The 16767-nt window shown below is 38.6% G+C and overlaps 1 long non-coding RNA gene and 1 other non-coding gene across 2 annotated transcripts; one reads left to right on the forward strand and one right to left on the reverse strand.

Annotated features, from left to right (window-relative positions):
- The first annotated feature begins 14368 nt into the window (after window positions 1-14368).
- On the forward strand, window positions 14369-15493 carry LOC128291497 (uncharacterized). The gene is made up of 2 exons (XR_008281301.1): window positions 14369-14449; window positions 15202-15493. It is a non-coding gene; the product is annotated as an uncharacterized LOC128291497 (long non-coding RNA).
- A 757-nt stretch (window positions 15494-16250) lies between these two features.
- LOC128292281 (small nucleolar RNA R71) lies at window positions 16251-16357 on the reverse strand. The gene has a single exon (XR_008282266.1). It is a non-coding gene; the product is annotated as a small nucleolar RNA R71 (small nucleolar RNA).
- Between the last annotated feature and the right edge of the window lie 410 nt (window positions 16358-16767).

Here is a 16767-nt window from a genome sequence, read left to right on the forward strand (position 1 = left end):
GTTAATTTAATGTAAGGACTAGATTGAATATAGCGTAAAAGTTTAGTTATAGATAAAAGAAAAGTGAAGGGAATAAATTAGTAAATAACCCCAAAAGGAATAGTGCCAAATGTATGGAAAATATTGTTCCATTTGTATGTATAATATACATATATTTATACTTAATACTTAAGTATATAATATAATAATTTAATAATATAATAAAACATAAAAGACATAAAAGAAATAAAACAAAACAAAAGAATAAGAATAGAGAAAGAAAAGAAAAAGAGAAAAAGAAATAAAGAAAGAAAAAGAAAAGGGAAATTTAGGGTTTTGAAGCCTCAAGATTAATTTGGTAAGTCAATTAAGTCCCCTTTTTTATAAATTTGATGTTTTTGGAGTCCTAGAGACAAATATTACTTGATGTAAGTAAAAATTTTGAAAGTTAGATGATTTTTAGACATGGGTTATGTTGAACAAATTGTTGAATTAGGAATTTAATTGAATAAATTTCAAGTTAGAATTGATTAAAGGATTAAATTGTAAAAGAAGCTATAAGTTTTATGTTTGAGGGACTAAATTGAAATAAATTGAAACTAGGGTTTTTACCATGAATATTTAATGTTAAAGTGAATGTGATGAGAAATTGAATGGTAATGAAGTATGAATTGAGTGATAAAAGTAAAAGTGTTAATTAAGATTAAATTGAAAATTTAAGTTTGAATTGAATAGAAATTCAATTATTTATTGTGAATTGTTATTGTATTAATAGTATAAATTGTTTAATTTCCGTAGCTAACATAGTACCGGAGACATCGACAAAGAAAAGAAAAGAGAAAGTTGATGGGGAGTAATCCGAAAAATTTACGGTTTGTTTTTCTATAAACCAAACTTAATCATTATTTTTGCATTCATTATATATATATGATAAGTAGTATAGAGGTAAGTAGTGTTATTATTGTATTGAATTGATTGGAGTTGTGAATATCTAAACTGAAATGTATATTGACTATTATCTGAAAGTTTAAGTGACATAAATACCCTATTAACAGTGTTGGGCTAGGTTGGATATAATTGGCATGCCATAGGATTAGAAGTGTACTGGGATACTTGGACCATGGGTTGATGAGGCACTAATAGTATCGAACTGTTACTTCGACTTTGTGTCGATGAGGCACTTCATGTGTCGTACTATTTCTGATGCTTCGGTTTAATCCGATTAGGTACTGTGTACCGTACTGCTACTGTTTACTTTAGCAAAGCCGATGAGGCATAATGTGCCGTACTGGTGTGTTGGTTGGATCCGTGTATCCGCCAAAGTCCGAATTATGTTAATAGGGTCAAATTTACTGTACTGGACAACTGAATGACTGTGCTACTGTACTGAAAATCTACTGTTATTGATTAATATATTATTGAATTAAATTCTTCATTGAGATAGAACTTTGAATATAAGTAGTGATATTAGATTTGAAGTTAATAGCTTAAGTGCATTTTGTGTTAATATTGATTTAAGTGTTGGTTTATAGAAATACCACTGAGTGTATACTCAGTGTAAGGTTTATTTCTGTGCGCAGGTTAGGTACGAAAGTAACTAACAACTCAGTATCCAAGCCAAGCCCAAACTCAAATACTCGATGATGTATTTTACTTTGAGAAATGGCATGTGCCAAGGTTGTCTTTGAAGCTATTTTGTGTAAGAATGATAATGGCTAGGCCATGAAAAGTTATGCCATATAATATGGTCTTTTTATAGTTTAATATGAATTGATTTTGAATAATACCAAAGTATACTGTTTGAAGACTCTATGTTAAACACTTACTAATACACTCGATTTGGATCGTAACATTGATGATTTTAAGGTGAAATGGATGTATTTAATCATGTTTTGGATTGGTTGAAAGGTTAAATTTTAAGTTGCTTGTTATTAAATTTTGCAGGGTTGGTAACTTGGACTATAAGGTTCATTTTGAGTCCACATGGCCTGGCACATGGGCGTGTGATTAGACCGTGTGAGACACACGGCCCTTACACGGACATGTGAGCAAGCCGTGTGTCCCCTGCATCTAAAATAATGTAAATAGAATGCTCAAGTATGGTCATACAGGCAGAGACACAAGCGTGTGTCTCAGTCGTGTGAAGCAAACGACCACAGTACACGGGCATGTGCCTGGCTGTGTAAAAACTGCACTAAATTCAAATTGAAAATAATTATACATGGGCTAAACACACGGGCATGTGTCTTGGCCATGTGTAACTAGTTTATTTATAAGCAATAAGTCAGAGAAGTACACGGGTAAAAAGCACGGGCATGTCCTAACCGTGTGAGTCACATGAGGTGAAAACACGGGCGTGTTATAGAGGCACACAGGCGTGTCTCTAAACCACACGGCGTGTGGTACTGTTCATAAAAAAATGATAAGCCTCTATTTAGGTATCGATTTATTTCTAATATCTTCATTGGGCCCCAAATGTCCATTTAAGAGTCAAAAAGATAAATTACTGAATTTTATAATGATAAATTTTGTCTGATTTGTGATATAAACTGTAGTGACCGATACTGCTCCGTAATCCTATTCCGATGTCGAAAAAGGGTTATGGGTGGTTACACTTTTTGATACAGGGGCAGACTAAAATTGTATTAGAAAAGGGATAATTCTAACAAAATATTATAACAAAACATCAGAATCTCTTAAAGCTGCAAATGGTAAAAAACTAAATGTTACTTACAAAATTCCCAATGCAGAAATATACAAAAAATGTATAAAATATCAAAAACATGTTTTTTAATGGTAAAAGATATTACCCAATATGTCATATTAGGAACCCTATTTGTAACAATCCATTTTTGGGTCAAATTGGAACAATTTTTTCGGGACCACAAGTCTGAAGTAAAAATATTTATTTTATTACTATTTTAAGGTCTACAGCGTGATAGAGTAATTGTGTGAAAATTTCGTTAAGAAATTTTATTGATTGAGTGCTCAATTTAGCTAAAATGACTAAATTGCAATAGGTGCCAAGCTTGATTACCCTTAGCTAAATGTGTTTGATTTTTATGAATTTTTAAATTGAAGTTCCTTAGATGGAAATTAGATCATTATACTTTAGGATGGACAAAAATGGACATGATTAGGTGAAATTTTAAAGTTTTGCATTAAGGGTATTTTGGTAATTTGATAAATAAAGACAAATTAACCTAATAAAAGATGTCCATTGATAAACCATAATTTATACATGTTTTTATCCCATGCTTAGCACATTTATGGATGGTTTCTCCTTAGATTTGGTGAATTTGATGCTCTTAATCCTTTAATTTCATGTTTTATACTTAGGTGAGCATAGGAGAGTACAAAGAGCGAGAAATGAGCCGAAAACGGAGAAAATGGATCCACATGGGAAATCAACACGGCTTGGACTTTCTCACATGGGCGTGTCACACGGCCATGTCCATTTGGCAGGATCGAACCATGACTTACATGGGTAGACTACACGCCCGTGCCTATTCAACAGCCTTGACCACAGGCAGGAGTAATCGCACACGGGCGTGTCCCTACCGAGCCCAATTCGAAAAAGGCCACTTTTGAGGGTCTTAGACATTCTAAAGCCTATTTAAACACTAGAGGAGGCATTTAGAACGGAGACACGGAGTAGGAGGCAAGGAATTACTCAAGGGAAGCCGATTGATCCATCTCAGAAGCTGGATTCATCGTCAAAACTGAAGATCTCCCTTCAATTTCCATTCAGGGGTTCTGGGTTTTCTTTATGTTTTGTTATTTTTATTCTTGTGAGATGTTTTCTTTCATAAGTATGAATTAAACCCCCTAAATACCTAAGGGGAATGAAAGCTAAGACAGATCTTGTTATTATTTTCTGAATTGTATGATAAATATTTGACTTGTTCTTAATTATGTGTTCTTAATTCTTGTTTTAATATTCCAGGATATTGATTCAAGTTAATGCTCTTATTCAGAGGAGGAATAGACCCTGTTTAAGAGTAAATTTGCATAATTAAGCGGAGTTGAGTGCACGCCTAGAGATAGGGTGATAAGATTTTACCGGATTAGGGTGAAACCTAATAAGGGGATCCATAGATCAAGTTAATGCAACACTAGGACGATAATTAGAAAGAGATTTCAATTAATCAACCTAGGGTTAGACGTTATTACTCTCGAGAGAGATAATAATATAAATTAAGGATTTCTACGGATCAAGTCAAATGAATAAATCGTCTAATTCAGAGTCAAATAACAAGTCAAGTCTAGGTGGATTTTTCCTTGGGAATTATCTTAATCAATCGAGTTTTCCCAAAAGCGTTTTTCCCAATTTTCTCTCTGTGCACCCTTAGTTTAGTTGAGTAGTTTAGATAAACAAATTCCTTAATTTTTAGGCTAGATAATAAAAAGAAAGTAATTACTAGTACTCTTTGTTCCTTTGGGTTCGACAATCCGGTCTTGCTAAAGCTATACTACTGTTCGATAGGTACACTTGCCTTCATCGTGATAATAGTTAGTTTTAAGAATGATTAATTATAAATTTTTAAAACCTATCGCAAATATCACGTATCAAGTTTTTGGCACCGTTACCGGGGAACTAAGATATTAGGAACACTCTATTTTTATTACTTTATCCATTTTACTTTTATTACAATTTAAATTTTTATTTTCTTTTCTAATTATTCATTTATTTTCTTCTAACAGGTTTTTCTAGTTTATGACCAGAAGAAATCCGTCAGGACCACTACTTTTTGACGGTGAGATCGACCGCATAGTTCACAGAAACTGAAGAAAAATAAGGTGAAGCCTAAGATACACAGAGGAAGAGCAAGAGGAAGATATTTCAACCACAACCAAGGAGATGGCTGAAAACCAGGAAAATCCGCTACCTCCTGCGATTGCTGCTAATCAAAATCCTGCTCCATGCACTATGTATGATTATGCTAAAACTTCTTTAATAGGAACTAAATCGAGCATAGTTAGGCTTGTTGTTGCTGCAAATACTTTTGAACTGAAACCTAACACAATTCAAATGATACAACAATTTGTTCAGTTTGATGGTTTGCAGGACGAAGATCCCAACGCTCTCTTGGCAAACTTTTTGGAACTATGTGATACATTTTAAATTAATAGTGTTTCTGATGACGCCATTCACCTTCGGTTATTCCCTTTTTCATTGAGGAACAAAGCTAAACAGTGGTTGAACTTGTGACATCCCAAAATTGACCCTAGTCGGGATGTGGTTTCGGGACCACAAAACTGAGGCATAAAAATAATTTATAATTTATTTTGATGCCTATAATATGTGTTAATTCATGTGTGACATTTTTGATGTTTCGATTTAGAGTTATAAATGTGAATTTCACTAGAAAGGGCCTAGTAGTAAACATTGAAAGTATGATGGGGAAATGTGGGATGACTAGTTGATAATGCATGCAAAAATAAGGGATTTGCATGTCAAATTTCCCCTAACATGAAGTGGCCGCCATGACAAGGAATCATGGGCTAAACATGTCATGAAACATGTTTTGTTGGTGCACTAGGGAGAAACAATAAACAAATGAGTATGGGTAATAAAGAAAGAAAAAAAAATGTGTGTGTGTGAGTGAAACCCCCCTTGCCGTGCATTGTGGAAGAGAAAAGAAAATTTTGTTCATCCATTTTCTCTTCTTTGGTAGAAAATACTAAGGAAAAAGGAGGATTTTTGCTTCATGCTTGGTTTAGAAGAGAACTAGAAGGAGATTTGGCTATACTTGCATCAAGATTAAGGTATGTTTGAGGTTGTGTCATGAGATTCATGCTTGTTTTGGTTGCTAACTTGATGTGCATGTTAGCCATGGTTCAAATCCTTGTTATGCCATGGAAATGGTATTTGGCCAAGGTGGATTTTGTGTTAATGCCATTACATGTTAAATATGAAGCTTGTTAATGGTGTATGTGATGGGGATTGATGGCTCTTGGACTTTCTTTTTAGTATTTTGAGTGAGACATTAAGTTCTTTGCTTAATCATGACCAAAATGATGGTGTTGTGATGTATTCGGTCATGGTATATCCACAAGTATGATTCATGCATGTTGCATGGTAGGTAAGATTTGAGCTTTGAATATGTGTTTGCACATGATGAATTGGTATGACATATATACTATTTCAAGGTATATATTTGCTTGGGATGATGTTTTCGGTTATGTAGTACATGAGAGATGTGTATTGAGCTACAATATGTAATCGTTAGTTAGTAAAATGCATGCTGTTTTTGTGTGGTATTAAGTGCATAATCGGCCTCAACATGGACATGCATATTCGGCCACATGAGGGAAATTGGTGTGCATGCATTCGGTTAGAGGCAAGCATATTGATGCCTATTCTTGGCTTAGAAAATTGGCTAAGAGGAATACTAACTAAGGTGTTGAGTTCGATTCATGATTTTGTACATATCGACTTTGATGCCTAATGAGTAGATATTTATATATTGGCTAGGCATCTTGAATTCCTCTTCCGATGCTCAAATGATAAAACCAATTTATTTGTTAAATTTAGCTCAAGAAGCTAGAGGTGGAGAATCAAGCAAAGGCAAAGGAAAGATAATCGAGTAGTCGATTGGAAATCGTTTCATCCAATATAAGGTAAGTCATTAAGCATATATTTGGTGTTGATGTAAATGACCATAATATATACACAATTGTGTTTAAATGAATTGATGTGTAAATGGGAATGTATGTGTATGGAATGATGCCATTGTTGAATGTATAAAGGCAGCAAAATGCATAAGGTATTGGTCTCGGCACTAAGTGTGCGGGTATAAATGGACACGGTGACAAGATTGGCACTAAGTGTGCGGGTTTAAAATTGTACAGCACTAAGTGTGCGAGTTTGATTATATAGCACTAAGTGTGCGAGCTGAAAATTATATAGCACTAAGTGTGCGAGCTGAAAATATATAGCACTAAGTGTGCGGATTCACTATATGCTCTTGTATTACAATTGGCACTGAGTGTGCGACATTATCGAGTTAATCCCGGACAGCGGATCGGGTAAGTACCTCGAGCTCATGATGAATAGAAAATCGTCCATGCTTGGGGTTGAATTGGTAAGCCTTAAATCTATGTGATGATTGAAATTGTATGGTTGTGCTGGAAAATGAGTTAATGTGTAAAAATGCTTGATTATCTTGTTGTGTAGAATATGAAATGTGGATGTATGACTTGGTACGAGATTGGACCGAAAGGTCCGAGGTATTATGGTATAGATTCGATATGGATGAGTACCTAGCCTCGTTCTTTGTACATGTTGTAGTGACTTTATTAGTGGATTGATGAATGCTTATGACTTACTGAGTTGTAAACTCACTCGGTGTTTTTCTTGTCACCCATTTTAGGTCTCTCGGATTCGTATTGCTTGCGTGATCGGGACCGTCGTTGAAGTCATCACACCGGCTGAAATCTTGTGGTATTGTTTTCGTTGTTGAAGAACATTTGGCATGTATAGGCTATTATATTTTGTCGAATTGTGGGTTGTAAACTTTAAGCCTGTGAAAATGGCCTATGTGGTCGTCGAGTGGGATGCTAGAACCTATAGCCACGAGTCTTAGAAACTCTAATTTTGATAAGGTGGCCACAATTTGTGTCATGTATGATGGATGATTAAGGCCAAGGAAAGATTCATGAAATTGGCATAGTCTACTGCAGTAACTGTCGCGGACAGCAGCAGTGAGATGAGATTGAAAAATCACTAAAAATAGTAGAAGTAGAATTAAATAGTGGGTAAATTATGAAATTGAACCTTGATGAATCTATTTTCATATGGATGAAACGAAACGACCATATGAGCAGTATACTGAGAAATATTAAAGTTCTCGTGAGACAGGGCCAGAACGGTTTCTGGGTCCCCTGACGCGACTTTTAAAATTTACCATAAATTATCCAGAAAGAATTAGGAGTCATTCCTTATATGTACGGATTCCATTTTGAGTCTAGTTTCATTAGAAACAAACAGCACCAGTATTAAAGCCCTGTACAGAGAGATATTCAAGTTGTAACGCGCAAAGGTCAGAGCAGTCGATCCCTGTAACATGGGTGACTTTAACTAATAAACTGTACCAATTGGCCCGACCAAAATTCTAGAAATAAATCCATGGATGGGTATATGAGTCTAAATTCAGGAAAATTTACGAAACCAGTTTCCGAGTTTTGAAACTCGAGATATGATTTTTAAGGCGACGGGACGCAGTTTTCCAGCCTGACTGGTAATGTCAAATTGGTTGGTATCTTGAGAGGGTTTGGCGTTAACCCTCGTGTCCGACACGGCGTCGGCCACGAGTTAGGGGTGTTACAATTTTATTGGTATCAGAGCTATGGTTTAGTCGGTTCTAGGACTACCATAGCGCGTGTGAGTCTAGCTATACATGCCAAATTGTTAGTGCTGAATAATGTGATGACTTGACGGTTGAAATTTTTATTTTAAATAGCAATGGAACCCGGGATAGAGACCCTTGGCGGATGACGTTGAAGGTGTAGCGGCTGCTCCGCACAAGGGACACCGCCTGTTGAGCCTCGGTCATCCGCGAATAATCAAAATGAAGGCGAAACAAGCCTTCTTCACCATGATGAATGAGTGGGTCGCATAATATATGCGAACCGACCGGCTGTCCAACCATTTCGAATTTAAATACTCCACCCCAAGAGCCCGTAATGCCATCAGTTACTGATCCTGTGAGGCTGAGTAAACCACCTGTGGACTTGATTAGGAAGCGTGGGGCCGAGGAGTTTAAGGCCATAGTTACCGAGCGATGCCGAAAGGCCGAGTTCGCTTGATAACACCATTAGAGTGTTTGATGAATTGTCATGCACACCGATGAATGTCTTAAGTGTGCTATATCTTTGTTCGAGACTCACCTACTATTGGTGGAGGACCTTGATTTCCATAGTCCCAAAGGAACAAGTTACTTGGGATTTCTTTCAAACGGAATTTGGAAGAAATATATTAGTCAACGGTTCATTGATCGAAGCGTAAGGAGTTCTTGGAACTCAAGCAAGGCCGTATGATCAGATCTCGAATCTGAACATGAGTTCGTAAGACTTAATCGGTAGGCTCGGGAGTGTGTGGCTGATGAGGTTGCGATGTGCAAAAGATTTGAAGAAGGATTGAATGAAGAGTTAAAGTTACTAGTGGGAATTTTGGAGATAAAGGAGTTCGTGACACTAGTCTAACGAGCTGCAAGGCGGAAGAACTTGGGAAGGAGAAGAAGAAGGCTGAATTTGAAGCAAGAGATTACCGTAAAAGATCGACGAGTAAAGCTCCGTTCTCGGCTGTAGAGAGGTTCGGGGAGGACACCGATGAAGTCGAGGACGATGCGGGAATTTCCATTAGAGCCCGACCATTGACGGACTCGAGCTACTTGATAGCTAGTGTGGGCAATAATCGTCAAGAGAGACCTGAATGCCCCCAATGTGGAAGACGACACCTAGGTGAATGTTGGGGTAAGTCATTAATAGGGCTGTTATGGATGCGGTTGAAGGACCACTTCATTAGAGATTGCACGGAGCTAGATGAGAGGAATAAGACGCAAGGTGCAAGACCTAGTGGAACGACAAGTGGAGGTAGGCCCCGAGAATCTCTGGAGGTAGGGGTGGTAATCGAGAGGAGCCTCTAATCGGCTGTCCGATCCGAGACCCGTACTCTGCTAGAGCATATGCCATTCGCGCGAGAGGAGGCATCCTCCCGAGCGTTATCCTTGGTACTTTTACTCTCTTTGATACTAGTGTGATTGCATTGATTGACCCCGGCTCTACTCATTCATATGTATGTGAAACCTTAGCATCCGGTAAGACTCTACCTGTTGAGTCTACTGAGTTCATAATTCGAGTGTCAAACCCTTTGGGTCGTCGTACTCGTTGATAAAGTGTGCAAGAGATGCCCCCTAATAATTCGAGAATCCTGTTTTCCGGCCGATCTGATGCTTCTACCATTTAATGAATTCGATGTTATTCTTGGTATGGATTGGCTGACCGTACATGATGCGATGAGTGGACGCAAAAGGAAAACCATTGATTTGAGGAGTGCAAATAATGAGGTAGTCCGAGTCGAGTCTACTGATTTAAAAGGAGCGCCAGCGATAATATCTTCTATGACCGCTCGGAGGTATGTGAAAAAGGGGTGTGAAACATACCTTGCGTATGTGTTTGGAAGTAAAGAGACGGAAAGGAAACTCGAATCGGTACCAGTGGTTTGTGAGTATTGGATGTTTTTCCGAGGAGTTCTGGGATTGCCACCGGTTCGAGAAGTGGAATTCGGCATCGAAGTTGTACCGGGTACTACGCCGATTTCAATAGCCCCGTATCGTATGGCATTAACGGAATTAAAGGAATTGAAGGTTCAATTGCAAGAATTGACGGATAGAGGTTTCGCTCGACCGAGTTTTTCTCCATGGGGCGCACCTGTATTGTTTGTGAAGAAGAAGGACGGAACCATGAGGTTGTGCATCGACTATCGTCAACTCAATAAAGTGACGATAAAGAATAAATATCCATTGCCACGAATTGACGATTTGTTTGATCAATTAAAGGGAGCCTCGGTGTTTTCAAAGATAGATTTGAGGTCGGGTACTATCAGTTGAGGGTCGAGAATCGGACATACCCAAAACCGCTTTTAGAGCGAGGTACGGTCACTCTGAATTCTTGGTGATGCCGTTTGGGCTCACTAATGCCCTGCGGTGTTTATGGATTTAATGAATAGAATTTTCAGGCCATACTTGGATCGGTTCGTAGTTGTATTTATCGATGACATTTTGGTCTATTCGAGAGATGGCCGAGCATTTGAACACCTAAGGCTAGTGTTGCAAATCTTACGAGATAAGCGATTATCGCAAAGTTCAATAAATGTGAATTTTGGTTGAGAGAGGTTAGCTTTTGGGGCACGTGGTGTCGCATCGAATATCGGTGGACCCGAACAAAATTCAGCCATAGTCGATTGGAAACCACCAAGGAATGTTACCGAAGTTAGGAGCTTTTGGGGCTTGCGGTTATTACCGACGATTTGTAAAGGTTTCTCGACGATAGCCACGCCAATGACGAAGCTTACTCCAAAAGGATGTTAAGTTCGAATGGACGGAGAAATGTCGAAAAGTTTCGATCAACTGAAAGCTTATTTGGTGAAGCCCCAATTCTAGTGCAACCCGAATCGGGCAAAGAGTTTGTCATTTATAGTGACGCATCCCTACTTGGGTTGGGTTGCGTATTGATGCAAGAAGGGCGAGTTGTGGCCTATCGTCGAGGCAATTAAAGCCACATGAGAAAAATTATCCGACCCATGATCTCGAATTGGTCGCCATCGTATTCGCCTTAAAGATATGGCGACATTACTTATTTGGTGAGAAGTGCCATGTGTGTTCGGATCACAAAAGTCTCAAATATTTGATGACCCAAAGAGACTTAAATCTGCGACAAAGCGATGGCTCGAGTTGTTAAAAGATTATGAGCTCGTCATTGATTATCACCGGGAAGGGCTAATGTGGTTGCGGATGCCTTAAGCGAAATCACTATTTGCTTTATGACGATGAATGTACACTTGTCTATCCTACCCGACAATGTGTTAGTAGCTGAATTGAAAGCCAAACCATTATTGATCGTCAAATTCGTGAAGCTCGAGAAAGTCGACGATGAGTTGGTTGCAAAGCGGGATGAGTGTGTTCGAACAAGGACTCGGAATTTCAAATCGATGATGACGATTGTTTGAGGTTCGAAGTCGTCGTGTGTCCCAAAGAATTCAGAACTTATTCCAATAATTTTGAACGAAGCCCTTTGTAGCCGAATGGCAATCCACCCGGGAGTACGAAGATGTACAACGATTTGAAAGCGTCGGTTTTGGTGGCATGGTATGAAACGGGACATCTCCGACTTTGTTTGAGATGTTTAATATGTCAACAAGTGAAAGCGGAACATCAAGTGCCTTGAGTTGCTTCACCGATCACGATACCCGAGTGGAAATGGGATCGAGTCACAATGGACTTTGTGTCCGGCCGCCATTGTCGACTAGTAAGAAGGATGCGATTTGGGTTGTTGTTGATAGGTGACTAAGTCGGCTCACTTTATCCCGTCGTCACGGATTTTTCATTGGATAAACTAGCGAATTATGCGTTTCTCAGTTATTGAGATTACACGGGTACCGATTTCTATTGTGTCGGATAGAGATCCGAGATTTACCTCGCGATTTTGGAAGAAATTTCAAGAAGCTTTGGGTACCAAGTTGCATTTCAAGACCGCCTTTCACCCCAAACCGATGGTCAATCCAAGCGGATAATTCAAATACTCGAGGATATGTTGAGATGTTGTATCCTTGAGTTTAGTGGTTCATGGGAGCGGTATCGCCTTTGATTGAATTCGCACAACAATAGCTTTCAATCAAGTATTAAGATGGCGCCTTACGAGGCTTTATACGATCGTAAATGCCGTACCCCATTATTCTGGTGAACTTAGTGAAGGTAAATTCTTGAGGTTGATTTGGTGAAGGATGCCGAGCAAAAGTTCGAGTGATTCGTGAAAGTTTGAAGGATGCTACGGATCGCCAAAAGTCGTATCGGATTTGAAAAGGAAAGACATTGAATATCGGGTTGGAGACAAGGTATTTCTCAAAGTTTCACCTGGAAGAAGGTGCTTAGATTTGGCCATAAGGGCAAATTGAGTCCGAGGTTCATCGGTCCGTATGAAGTATCTGAACGAATTGGGCGATGGCGTACCGATTAATTTTACCCCCGAGCTCGAAAAGATTCACAGCGTTTTCCATGTTTCGATGCTTGACGATATAGGTCGACCCGACGCACGTAATTCCTCCATCCGAGGTCGAGGTTCACCTAATTTGAGTTATGAAGAAGAGCGGTTCGCATTCGATGCGTGAAGTAAAAGACCTCTGAAACAAGAAAATCCCATTAGTGAAGGTGTTGTGGCATAAACACGGAATTGAAGAAGCCACTTGGGAACTTGAGGACTCTATGAGAGAGCGATACCGAGCCTATTTACGGTAAGATTTTCGGGACGAAAATTTCTTAAGTGGGGAGAGTTGTGACATCCCAAAATTGACCCTAGTCGGGATGTGGTTTGGGACCACAAAAGCGAGGCATAAAAATAATTTATAATTTATTTTGATGCCTATAATATGTGTTAATTCATGTGTGACATTTTTGATGTTTCGATTTAGAGTTATAAATGTGAATTTCACTAGAAAGGGCCTAGTAGTAAACATTGAAAGTATGATGGGGAAATGTGGGATGACTAGTTGATAATGCATGCAAAAATAAGGGATTTGCATGTCAAATTTCCCCTAACATGAAGTGGCCGGCCATGACAAGGAATCATGGGCTAAACATGTCATGAAACATGTTTTGTTGGTGCACTAGGAGAAACAATAAACAAATGAGTATGGGTAATAAAGAAAGAAAAAAAAATGTGTGTGTGTGGTGAAACCCCCCTTGCCGTGCATTGTGGAAGAGAAAAGAAAAATTTTGTTCATCCATTTTCTCTTCTTTGGCCGAAAATACTAAGGAAAAGGGAGGATTTTTGCTTCATGCTTGGTTTAGAAGAGAACTAGAAGGAGATTTGGCTATACTTGCATCAAGATTAAGGTATGTTTGAGGTTGTGTCATGAGATTCATGCTTGTTTTGGTTGCTAACTTGATGTGCATGTTAGCCATGGTTCAAATCCTTGTTATGCCATGGAAATGGTATTTGGCCAAGGTGGATTTTGTGTTAATGCCATTACATGTTAAATATGAAGCTTGTTAATGGTGTATGTGATGGGGATTGATGGCTCTTGGACTTTCTTTTTAGTATTTTTGAGTGAGACATTAAGTTCTTTGCTTAATCATGACCAAAATGATGGTGTTGTGATGTATTCGGTCATGGTATATCCACAAGTATGATTCATGCATGTTGCATGGTAGGTAAGATTTGAGCTTTGAATATGTGTTTGCACATGATGAATTGGTATGACATATATACTATTTCAAGGTATATATTTGCTTGGGATGATGTTTTCGGTTATGTAGTACATGAGAGATGTGTATTGAGCTACAATATGTAATCGTTAGTTAGTAAAATGCATGCTGTTTTTGTGTGGTATTAAGTGCATAATCGGCCTCAACATGGACATGCATATTCGCCACATGAGGGGAAATTGGTGTGCATGCATTCGGTTAGAGGCAAGCATATTGATGCCTATTCTTGGCTTAGAAAATTCGCTAAGAGGAATACTAACTAAGGTGTTGAGTTCGATTCATGATTTTGTACATATGCGACTTTGATGCCTAATGAGTAGATATTTATATATTGGCTAGGCATCTTGAATTCCTCTTCCGATGCTCAAATGATAAAACCAATTTATTTGTTAAATTTAGCTCAAGAAGCTAGAGGTGGAGAATCAAGCAAAGGCAAAGGAAAGATAATCGAGTAGTCGATTGGAAATCGTTTCATCCAATATAAGGTAAGTCATTAAGCATATATTTGGTGTTGATGTAAATGACCATAATATATACACAATTGTGTTTAAATGAATTGATGTGTAAATGGGAATGTATGTGTATGGAATGATGCCATTGTTGAATGTATAAAGGCAGCAAAATGCATAAGGTATTGGTCTCGGCACTAAGTGTGCGGGTATAAATGGACACGGTGACAAGATTGGCACTAAGTGTGCGGGTTTAAAATTGTACAGCACTAAGTGTGCGAGTTTGATTATATAGCACTAAGTGTGCGAGCTGAAAATTATATAGCACTAAGTGTGCGAGCTGAAAATATATAGCACTAAGTGTGCGGATTCACTATATGCTCTTGTATTACAATTGGCACTGAGTGTGCGACATTATCGAGTTAATCCGGACAGCGGATCGGGTAAGTACCTCGAGCTCATGATGAATAGAAAATACGTCCATGCTTGGGGTTGAATTGGTAAGCCTTAAATCTATGTGATGATTGAAATTGTATGGTTGTGCTGGAAAATGAGTTAATGTGTAAAAATGCTTGATTATCTTGTTGTGTAGAATATGAAATGTGGATGTATGACTTGGTGCGAGATTGGACCGAAAGGTCCGAGGTATTATGGTATAGATTCGATATGGATGAGTACCTAGCCTCGTTTTTGTACATGTTGTAGTGACTTTATTAGTGGATTGATGAATGCTTATGACTTACTGAGTTGTAAACTCACTCGGTGTTTTTTCTTGTCACCCATTTTAGGTCTCTCGGATTCGTATTGCTTGCGTGATCGGGACCGTCGTTGAAGTCATCACACCGGCTGAAATCTTGTGGTATTGTTTTCGTTGTTGAAGAACATTTGGCATGTATAGGCTATTATATTTTGTCGAATTGTGGGTTGTAAACTTTAAGCCCTGTGAAAATGGCCTATGTGGTCGTCGAGTGGGATGCTAGAACCTATAGCCACGAGTCTTAGAAACTCTAATTTTGATAAGGTGGCCACAATTTGTGTCATGTATGATGGATGATTAAGGCCAAGGAAAGATTCATGAAATTGGCATAGTCTACTGCAGTAACTGTCGCGGACAGCAGCAGTGAGATGAGATTGAAAAATCACTAAAAATAGTAGAAGTAGAATTAAATAGTGGGTAAATTATGAAATTGAACCTTGATGAATCTATTTTCATATGGATGAAACGAAACGACCATATGAGCAGTATACTGAGAAATATTAAAGTTCTCGTGAGACAGGGCCAGAACGGTTTCTGGGTCCCCTGACGCGACTTTGAAAATTTACCATAAATTATCCAGAAAGAATTAGGAGTCATTCCTTATATGTACGGATTCCATTTTGAGTCTAGTTTCATTAGAAACAAACAGCACCAGTATTAAAGCCCTGTACAGAGAGATATTCAAGTTGTAACGCGCAAAGGTCAGAGCAGTCGATCCCTGTAACATGGGTGACTTTAACTAATAAACTGTACCAATTGGCCCGACCAAAAATTCTAGAAATAAATCCATGGATGGGTATATGAGTCTAAATTCAGGGAAAATTTACGAAACCAGTTTCCGAGTTTTGAAACTCGAGATATGATTTTTAAGGCGACGGGGACGCAGTTTTCCAGCCTGACTGGTAATGTCAAATTGGTTGGTATCTTGAGAGGGTTTGGCCGTTAACCCCTCGTGTCCGACACCGGCGTCGGCCACGAGTTAGGGGTGTTACAGAACTCGTCACCACGAGGGTCAACACTACCTGGGAACAAATGACCGGAAAGTTTTTATTAAAATATTTTCCGCCAACTAAAATCGCCAAATTACGTAATGATATCTCTTCTTTTGTGCAGATGGATTTAGAAACACTCTACGATGCATGAGAGAGATACAAGGACCTCTTGAGAAGATGCCCTCACCATGGGTTACCACTCTGGCTACAGGTTCAAAACGTTTCACAATGGCCTGAATCCCTCGACTAGACAAATGGTTGACACAGGCGCTGGGGGACTATCAATAATAAGACACCTGAAGATGCTTATGAATTTATAGAAGAGATGTCACTGAATAATTATCAGTGGCAAGTCATGAGGACAAAGCCAACAAAACCAGCCGGTGTTTATAACGTCGATTCGGTCACCATGCTCTCTAATCAGGTAGAACTCTTGAATAAAAAAATTGATGGTTTCTTAGTTCTTCACAGGTTCATCCAGTAATGCAATGCGAAGCAAGTGGAGGTGGATCGAGCAATCCAGAATACCCACCCTATGGCCACAATATAGAGAACGCTCAGTTAAATTACATGGGTAATAATCCTCGATCTCAAAATAATTCGTA

Source organism: Gossypium arboreum, chromosome 4, assembly GCF_025698485.1.
Source record: "Gossypium arboreum isolate Shixiya-1 chromosome 4, ASM2569848v2, whole genome shotgun sequence".
NCBI classification, from domain to species: Eukaryota; Viridiplantae; Streptophyta; class Magnoliopsida; order Malvales; family Malvaceae; genus Gossypium; species Gossypium arboreum.